A 9,864-nucleotide genomic window follows, 5' to 3' on the forward strand; every position below is an offset into this window, starting at 1 on the left:
TTTAGTGTTTTCTTTGACTGATGAGTCTATTTCTTCTACCGTGTCTTCAACACCAGAGATTCTCTCTTCCATCTCTTACAATCTGTTGGTTATACCTGCATCTGAAGTTCCTGTTTGTTTACTCAGACTTTCTATTTCCAGCATTCCTTCTGCTAGTGTCTTCTTTATTTTTTCTATATCCCTCTTCAGGTCTTGAACTGTTTCCCTTGTTTTTTCATGATTTTCTTTCAAGGACTTATTGTTTTCTTCTGCTTTAATTGTCTTTCCCTGTAGTTTTTTATAGCGTTCTTCCCATTTTTTGTTTGTCTGTTCCTCTACTTTATTTTTGATTTCTTCTATATAAGGCTCTAGCCTCTTCATGATGTTACTTTTAAGGTTGTTTCCTTCTTCTTCTTCTTCTTCTTCTTCTTCTTCTTCTTCTTCTTCTTCTTCTTCTTCTTCTTCTTCCATTCCATGGTGTTCAGGTCTAGATGTTGGAGAAGGGCTAGTTTCTGGTGATGCTGTATTGCTCTTTATTTTGTTGTATGTACTTTTGCCTTGGCATCTGCCCATCTCCTTGTGGATTCGTTCTTGGTCTTATCAGTGTACTTGGGCCAGACAGAGCTGACAGATTTAGGGAGCCTCTCTCTGGTCCAGATGGGAGTTCTGGTCCAGATGAGAGTGCTGGCTGGATAGGAGCTGGGGGGCTGGACTCTGAGTCTCAGGAAGTCCCTGGGGTCTCCTTATCTTGTCCAGATGGGAGTTCCGGGGCAGGGTGGAATGCTGGACACTGGTCTCTACATCTCTGGAAGTGGCTGGGGTCTCCAGCAGATGGGTGTGGGGGCAAGGTGTTGAGGTTGTAGTGTCCACCAGAGGGTCTCTCTGGTCCAAATGGGATTTCCGGGGTGGATGGGAGATGGGGGCTGGTCTCTTAGTCTCAGGAAGTGTCTGGAGTCTCGGGCAAATGGGTGTGGGGGAAGGGTGTGGAGACTGCAGGGTCTGCCTGTGGTCTTGGAAAAGGGGAGCCACGACCGTGGTAACTTTTAAAAGGGAAACATTTAATTGAGACTGGCTTACAGTTTCAGGGATTTGGTCCATTATTGTCATAGCAAGAAGCATGGTGGCATGCATGCAGCAGACATGGTGCTGGAAAAGGAGCTGAGAGTTTTATATCTTGGTCCACGGGCAGCAGAAGAAGACTATGTACTAAGCTCAGCATAGTTTGGGCATATAATATCTTAAAGCCTGCTCCCACAGTGACACCCCTAATGCTCCACAACTTCATCCATCTCTCCCTGAATACTCTCCATCCATCCCCCAACTTTATCCCTCTCGCTCTCATCCCCACCTATCCCCAGTCTACCCATAGAATTTATTGTATTTGTCCTTTCCAGAGAAGTACTTTGGGAAACAGCTGAGTGTCTGGCAATGTTCATTAGCTGGGTTCAAGCTTGACAGGAAAGAAAATAGCTGGTGTTGTCAGAGGGTAATCAATATACCCTGTCTCTTTTGGTCAGGGTCAAAAAATTTTGGGGAGACCTTGAAGACTCTATGATGTGGGCTTTATCTAATAAGCTACTCTCTGTTTCTACCTCCACACTTTAGTTTAAGCCAAAGTTGATTGAAACCCATTGAAACAATGTGTATTTGTTTTTCCTCTAATTCAGGAAGTAATCATCAGTTTTCATAGCCAACGAATAACACCTTTTGGTGATGAGGATCTGAACCTTTTTAGAAGTTTTGGAGAAGAAGCCATTATGACTTAAGCCATATGGCTATTATATAGTAGGGTTTCTATTGCTGTGATACAACACCAGAACTGTAAGCAACCTGAAGAGGAAAGGGTTTATTTCACTTCCACATCCACTTTCAATTCCACATCATAGTCCATTACTGAAGAAAGTCAGGGAAGGAACTCAAGGCAGGAACTGATGCGGAAGCCATAGAGGGGTACTGCTTACTGGCATGCTTTCATAGCTTGCTCAGCCTGCCTGGTTACAGCACCCAGGACCGCCAGTTCAGGAGTGGCACCACCCATAGTGATGTGGTCCTTCCCACGTCACCCACCAATCAAGAAAATGTACCACAGGCTTGCCTATAGGCTAATCTGGTGGGAACATTTTATCAATTGAAATTCCCTCTTCCTAAATGACTCTAGCATGTGTTGAGTTGTCATAAAACTGATCAGCATACACTGGGTCAGCAGGAAGTTCTCTGAAAGAAAGCTGGGTGCTGACAGGAAATGAAGGTTCGATATGGAACATTAACAGTATCCATTCTAAGAACTGCAGGATTCAAACAGTCTAGAAAATGAACATATGCACATATGGCAACAAATTGAACTTTATCTCTTAACAGAAATGATTTTCTCATAATTTAATTTGCCTTTTAAAAATTTCCATAAATGTTGACACTGTGGCTCAGCTGTAGAGCACTCACAGAGCATGCAGGAGGCCCTAAGCTTGATGACCCAACTGCTGTAAAACACAAGAAAAGAAAAATAACCTTTAGTGCTTACTTCTTAATACTTTGTTCCTATTTCTTTCCCTCATGTTATTCTTTCATGCACATAATTATTTGTGTAAATCTGGTTAGTTTTCCACCTCTGACTCCTCAGAATTATCATTTACTACCTCACATCAGTCTTCATTTATTTAAAAGCAAGTTACCCCAGGAAAATCTTTTCCCAGTGTGCTTATTTCTCTGTGACAGATATACAATTTTTATTTATTTTTGCTCCTAAGGAAGGGATTTGTCACATCCTGAATAAAGAACATGAGAAATAAACACCGAATTTTAAAGCAGCTCTAGGAACATGAGGAAAATAACATCAAAAATGCATCAGAAATTTCTTGCAAAGGGATTCTTCAGATAACAGGGACTTTAAGTTTTCAATGAACGATGGTAGCAGATTTTTATTTTTATTTTTGGCATAATCAGGTAGTCATCAAACAGTCTTCCATTATAGGTGTCTTTCAGAATTTCTGCTGTGGCCATATTAACGATGCAGCAATTGTTAGGTCTCTTTGTTGTCTGTATTTCAGTAGTTTTAGGAAGTGTGTTATAAGGTCATATAGTTCAAAATTATCACTGTTTTGATGGAGAAAACATAGTACCAAGGGGATAAGTTAATTTCCTGAGGTCACACAGGAGCAGTGAGGACAGCTCAAAATGCTTCAGAAGCAAAACGTCAGCTTACACAGCTGTAGAAAACAATGGTTTAGGAACCTCTGGGACAAAATATTGTTTGTCAGCATTGGATACGTTTGCTACTTGAGGAAGAGGAGAGCCAGAGGAGCCTCTGTACTATCTAAGTAATAAGTGGGTGATAGAATGGAATCTCTCCCATCTTTCTTCTGAGAACAGATAATTTAGAGAGAAAACATATGTTCATAATACATCAAAAGACGGCACGTAATGGCTACTGGTTTGACTTACCAGGCAAACTATCTGTGTTTTTCCAGTAACTGAGAGTTATATAATCCTGACATGATAGTTTTTTGAGGATTTTTGGTACATTTAACTATTAGAATTAAATCAGTTAATAAACTCATGCAATGATATTGAAATGTGTCAATTCCTGAGAGAATCATTGTATGACTTTTGTGTTGCTTTCAGAACAAACACTTGTTTATTATTAGTCTATGTGTGAGGAAAAGGCAGAGATTACTGAGTCCCCTGTCTATGTGCATTATTTTGAGAGCCTTTGGAGCCAATTCCACCAATTTGCCTCTTAAATAAATATGACTTAAATAAAAAAAGAATATGACTTTCCCTCCTCCCCTTTTGGTTCAATGGCAGCTAAGAAGTACACTGGGGATATATAAATAAATATTATATAGAATTTTCAAATAGGTACCTTCATATCACCAGAATTTAGCACAATTATGGATGATATTTTTAGAGATGTAGAGTAATGAATGGAAACTGGGACCTGACTCTTAGACTACAAATCTCCAGAAATAAGTACCATGCATTTTGAGGTGGATTTAATCTTGTCACCTCCTTCAGCAATCTTCTAACAAGTGGATTATGACATCTTTCCACTGACTCTGTGCTGTCCTTAGTGACGTGGCTACTAACAAAGTGCAGTGGAAACAATGCAGCCATATCTTTAAGGCACACTAGGAAGTTCTTTACTGTGTGCCTGGGTTACTTAGAATACTTGCTTGGGTGTCCAGCTGCTATTTAATAAGACTACAACCCTGAGACTGTGAGAATGGATGAGCCCATGTGGAAGTCTCCCATGGAGAGACATTTTATCAGCAAAAAGACAGAGAAAGTGATGCCATGTTTTTTAAGTCTCCAGTTTGTCTCTTTTGAGGCCATAGACCTCATGGAACAGAAAAGTATCATCCCTGCATCTTCTTATTCAAATTGCTGATGTGTGCTAGAAAGGAATGTTTGCAATTTTAAACCACTGAAATTTCCCCATTTATTGGAAATAGGTTCTTTTCTCAAACAATATGTCATGATTATACACACACTACCCTCTACTCTTCTCAGTTCCTTCCCACCTCTCCTCTCATTTAGATTCACTCTTTCTGTCTCTCATTAGAAAACAACAGGCTGCTAAAAGGTAACAATACAAAATATAAGATAAAGCAAAGACTGTTGCATTGTGTGGGACAAGACAACCCAACAGAAAAAAGAGCCCAAGAGCAAGCACATAAATCAAGGACCCACTCGTTTACTGGGGGACCCATAAAAACACAAAACTGAAAGTTTTAATATATATGCAGAGGATCTAGTGCAGACCTGTGCAGGCCCTGTGCTTGCTGCTTCAGTTCCTGTGAGCTCATGTGAGTTTTGGTCTTGGTCCATCTAGAGGTGGTTGTTCTCCTGGTGTCCTCCATACTCTCTGATTCTTAAATTATTTCTGCCCTCTCTTCTGCAGGGTTCCCTGAGCTCCGAGGGGAGAGATTTGATGGAAACATTCCATTAGACCCGAGTGTCCCAAGCTTCCCTCCCCTCATCTGTCTCCTTAATGTCTGGATGTGGTCTCTGCATTTGTTCCCATCTGCTGCAGGAAGAAGCTTCTTTGATGATTAAGATACTAAATTTTTAAGTGCTTTTTAATGAAGAAACTATTAGTTAGCATGAAGTTTCACCAATTTACACATTGGTTCTGATGATGCAGAATCCCTCTACATGTCAACCATTTAATTGAATATGATATGTCTGCATAACTGTCAGGTACAAAGTGAGTTGTTGCAGATACAGATGTTTCACAGCTTAGTGTTTCTTCAGTACTTGATCGTTCACATAAAGGATGCTAAGGAATTACAGATGCCCCCCCACCTCCACATTCCCTCATAATTCATGTCTCCTTCTTCTTCTTCTTCTTCTTCTTCTTCTTCTTCTTCTTCTTCTTCTTCTTCTTCCTCCTCCTCCTCCTCCTCCTCCTCCTCTCCTCCTCCTCCTCCTCATTCTCTTCCTCCTCCTTCTCCCCCTCCTTCTTTTTTCTTCTTCCTCCACTTTTTCTACACATTGAGTCTAATTAATACAGTCCACATGCACATGGGTGTAGGACAATCCACTGGATTAGGGGCAACCTATTGTGGGCCACATTCCTGAAGAAAACTGACTTTCCCTTCCCAAAGGACAAAATAAACATGAACTATATGCTTTGTACACATATATGAAATTAGCAAAGAATATAAAAAACATAAAAATGACATTTTATTCAGCTATAATAAAAATGAAATTAGAAAAAAATTACAGATAGAAGTTCTTAGTACTGATTTCTACTGCAGCTGTCAACAACAGAGAAGTCATTTCTGGTTGTGATAAGCCATTGTAGCGGTAAAGGAACTGTTTTAGCTTGCCTGTGAAGACTTCATTACTTCCCACCATTCTCAGCTAGTTGTCAATGTTTCATATTGTTGAATAATTACAAATAGATTAATAACAGAAGGTAATGGCTTCAATCAGGCAGATAGCCATTGAAACAAATGGAATTGGTGAGAAATACAGCTTAGAATAAGAGTTAATCAAGCTTAGTGAAAAATAAGATGATTTTAACCATTTGTGTAAATGGTTACATTTTGGTATCACTTAAGACGGGATCATTTCTTAAGACAGTGAGGAGGGCAAAGAAAAGAAATCATTTTGGATTATATTGTGTGTGAAATGTATATCCAGTAGATTATCTGGAGCTGAGAAGAAAGGTCCAGGGTTCTGAAACATTTTTATATTTATGCATTTTACACAGCCATGAGGATGAGTAAGATCAAGCAAATGAAAAAGAGCTAATGAAGGAGAAGAGTAAGAGAAATGGATTTTGAAAGGGGGGAAAGGAATATTTGTAAGAAGATCATGTTCTTATCAGATGAGATCTCTGGTCATATTCATTTTTGGTCATTAGAACTTAGGAATGGTTATTTAAGTAGATAAACTAGAATTATCAGTGATGATGACTCTGTGACTATCTTTTTGATTGATCTAAACTCTGTCCTTTAAGACACATTAAAGCAATCAGATGATTTGTTAATGGGGAAAACATTTAAATCCATTTTGCACATTTAAAACATTACATTTTTTAAGAGTAGCTTTAAACTACTCTAGCATCTGTATTAATGATCCTTTAATGCACTTCTCAGGAAATTGAAGTCATTTGGTCTTCAGTGTTTCATGGCTTACAGCACACTCGAGGCTCGGATTAATTTCATTTTTACATACCATTTTTGGTTGATGTATTTTTGCAATTCATTTACTCAATCCAGGCTTTCATGAAGGAAATTGTGTTTAAAAATGTATAGTCACAAAAGTTTTAAATTTATCTAAATGGAATAAAAATTTAAATACCTTTGGTAAACTTTTCAGTGAATTTTCATGTCAGAAAAAAATTACTTTATTTTCTGCTGTTAAAAAAAGACCTATGTTCTTTCAAAAAAATCTTTGATGCCAGTTAGCTTGACTTGATCAGTGTATATTATATGAGTGTGTTTTCAGACTGGACTCCATTAATGAAAAAATTGATACATATTATTTAAAATGAGGGAATAAATGAATATTAAAATAAAGATGAGAAATGATGATTTCATTGTGGCTCCTATGCATAAATTTGGCCCTTTTTTCATAGCTATACCATCAAGGCACAAAAATTCGCCAAATTCTAGAAACCATCCTCAAAAATCTGCCCTTCTTATCTAATAGAAACCAAGCTCCATTTGATCAAAGTACGCAATGTGTGTTTATAAACATCCCACCATGAAAGTTATTATTTTGTATAATGTACTTGTCCACCCCTCTCTATTTTCACGGGCTTTCCCTCATCATCATCCTCATTTGGACCTCTTCAGTGACACTCATGCTCTAGCCATGACCCCTCAGTTGACCCTGCAGCAGTCACGACGTTGGTAGCAGCTCTGCCACTGATGCTTTATCCTCTAGAACCATTTACATATCATGCTATGTCACCGCAAAGGCCTCCACCTCACGAGTGTCTCTGCCATTTCTGCAGAAAGCTAATCACATCTTTCTATTTCTTAAAACCCTGAATAGCATCTCATTTCAATTACAACAATGTATGGATCACTTGTTGTGACCTACAGCTCCCTTGTGATCTATTCTACATCTCAGAACTATCTCCTTAAACGTCCCCAGTTCAAAGTTACTGCTCAGATTGGCTTCAGGTCTAAACCCCAAATTTCCAAGCTCCTTCCCTTCTTACAGCCTTTTTTTGAGATGTGCTTATACAACCTCCCAGGGCCTTCTTTCTCATCAATCAGTTCTGTGCTCAGATAAACCTTTTCATAGATTGTCATTAAGATCTTCTTTCTCATTAATCTCCATTTCACATAGCTAATTTCTGATCGCTGTAAGCTTTGCTCTAGATGGGTTTGTGGACTTGAGATGGATGTGTAGAGCAGAAATTGTGACCACCTGTTGTTGTTCAGGTAAGTGGCCCTGCATATCCAGTACTATCTTTATTTTTACAGTTTCAACTGTTTGTATGAACAGTTTTGCCATCAGTTTTTACTTTCTTAGTTTCTACAACTGGTTACAGTAATTTCCAGTTTGTTCCTCATTTTTTTCTCCTTCTGTCTCCAGACTCTCACCGGTAGCCCCCCGGTGTATATGTGTGTGTGTGTGTGTGTGTGTGTGTGTGTGTGTGTGTGTGTGTGTGTGTGTCTGTGTGTATGTCTGTCTGTATGTGTATGTATATATGTATACATATATACACAGCCAGAAGCATAAGCAGTTTGCAAGCTACAAATGAACTTTTCTGACTGGCACACTTACAAATAGAAAAATGTTCTCAGTTGGCAGAACATGTGGTTACAGCACCATATAGGATAAGAGATAGCTTTGTCTCTTGTACTTAGTATTTACATCTGGTAGGGTCTGGGTTCTCATGATCAAATCACCTGCCAAAGCTGATAAATCCATTCTACATTTTGTACTACTCTATCCCCTCTGGGGGCACACTAAGTTTTTCCAATCCTTTAGGCAATATAACCTGGAGACTCACTCTTAATAGTTGGCACTGTTTATGCCTTGTCCTTATGTCTATGTCTCTTACCTTCTACAGTACTGGCACAGTTATTAGAAATGAGGTAATTGTGGGTTTGGGGTTTCTGATTCTACTTCATTCCTTGCTCCTTGAATATTCCCATTAACTCTTAATACCATCTATGTAATAACATTTCTTTAAAACTCTTGTGGTTAAAATGATTCTTTCCAGAACAGTTATGTTAATATGTATGCAGTGGGATGTCTTTCAGTATGCTGTGAATATGTATGGCTCCCACTGGATAATAAATAAAGCTGTTTTAGCCTATGGCAAGAAAGCTTACAGCCAGGCTGGAAATCTAAGCAGAGATACATAAAGATGAAGGGCAGAGTCAAAAGAGAAGCCAGCTGCCACCAAAGGAACAATAAGATGCCAGCAGACCAGTAATGCCACGCCACATGGCAATATATGGATTAAGAGGAATGGGTTAATCTAAGATGAGGCAGCTAGCTAGCAAGAAGCTGAAGCCATAGACCATATAGTTCATAATTAAAATAAGCCTCTGAGTAATTCTATTATAAATGGCCATGGGATTGTAGGTGGGAGAGATTTGTCTGAACAGCTGGGTAAGACACGAGCAGATAAATTTCCATCTACATATGTAATATTAAACTTCACAACCTACTCTAACTCATTCAGCAGTGTGGATAGCATAGTGAAAACAAAGAGAGCACATAGCACACATGTTCCTGGAGTCATGCCCAGAATCACGCAATGAACTGTTCACAGATCTTTGCCAATTGAATGAGGACCCCCAGGGTCTTGCCACAAGGACAGCCAGTCATGCTATTCTCGGGCCTTTGTCTCCTGAAGAAGGCACATGGCCCTCACCACTGGATGATCATTGTGCTGGTTAGTTTTATCTCAACTTGATACAAGGATAAAGTCTTCTGAGAGAAAGGATCTTCAGTTGAGGAAATGCTGACATAAGATTGGGCTGTAGGCAAGTTTGTAGGATATTTCCTTAATTAGTGTTTGACGTGGGGGGGACACAGCCCATTGTTGGTGGTGCCATCCTTGGGCTGGTAGTACTGGGTTCTTTAAGAAAGCAGGCTAAGCAAGTCACTGAGAGCAAGACAGTGAGCAGCACCCTTCCGTGGCCTCTGGATCAGCTCTTGCCTCTAAGTCCTTGCACTGTTTGGAGTTCCTATCCGGAATTCCTTCAATGATGAACGTACTGAGGAAGCATAAGCCAAATAAGCTCTTTCCTCTCCAAGGTTCTTTAGTCATGATATTCTGCTGCAGCAACAGAAACCCCAATTAAGTCAATAATGCAAGCTTTGAACTCGGCTACACTTCCAATATCGACTCTTCTATTGAGTATCAGATATCTCTGGACAAGTTATTTCATATCTCTTTCTTTTTTT

Source organism: Onychomys torridus, chromosome 10, assembly GCF_903995425.1.
Source record: "Onychomys torridus chromosome 10, mOncTor1.1, whole genome shotgun sequence".
In the NCBI taxonomy this organism is placed as follows: domain Eukaryota; kingdom Metazoa; phylum Chordata; class Mammalia; order Rodentia; family Cricetidae; genus Onychomys; species Onychomys torridus.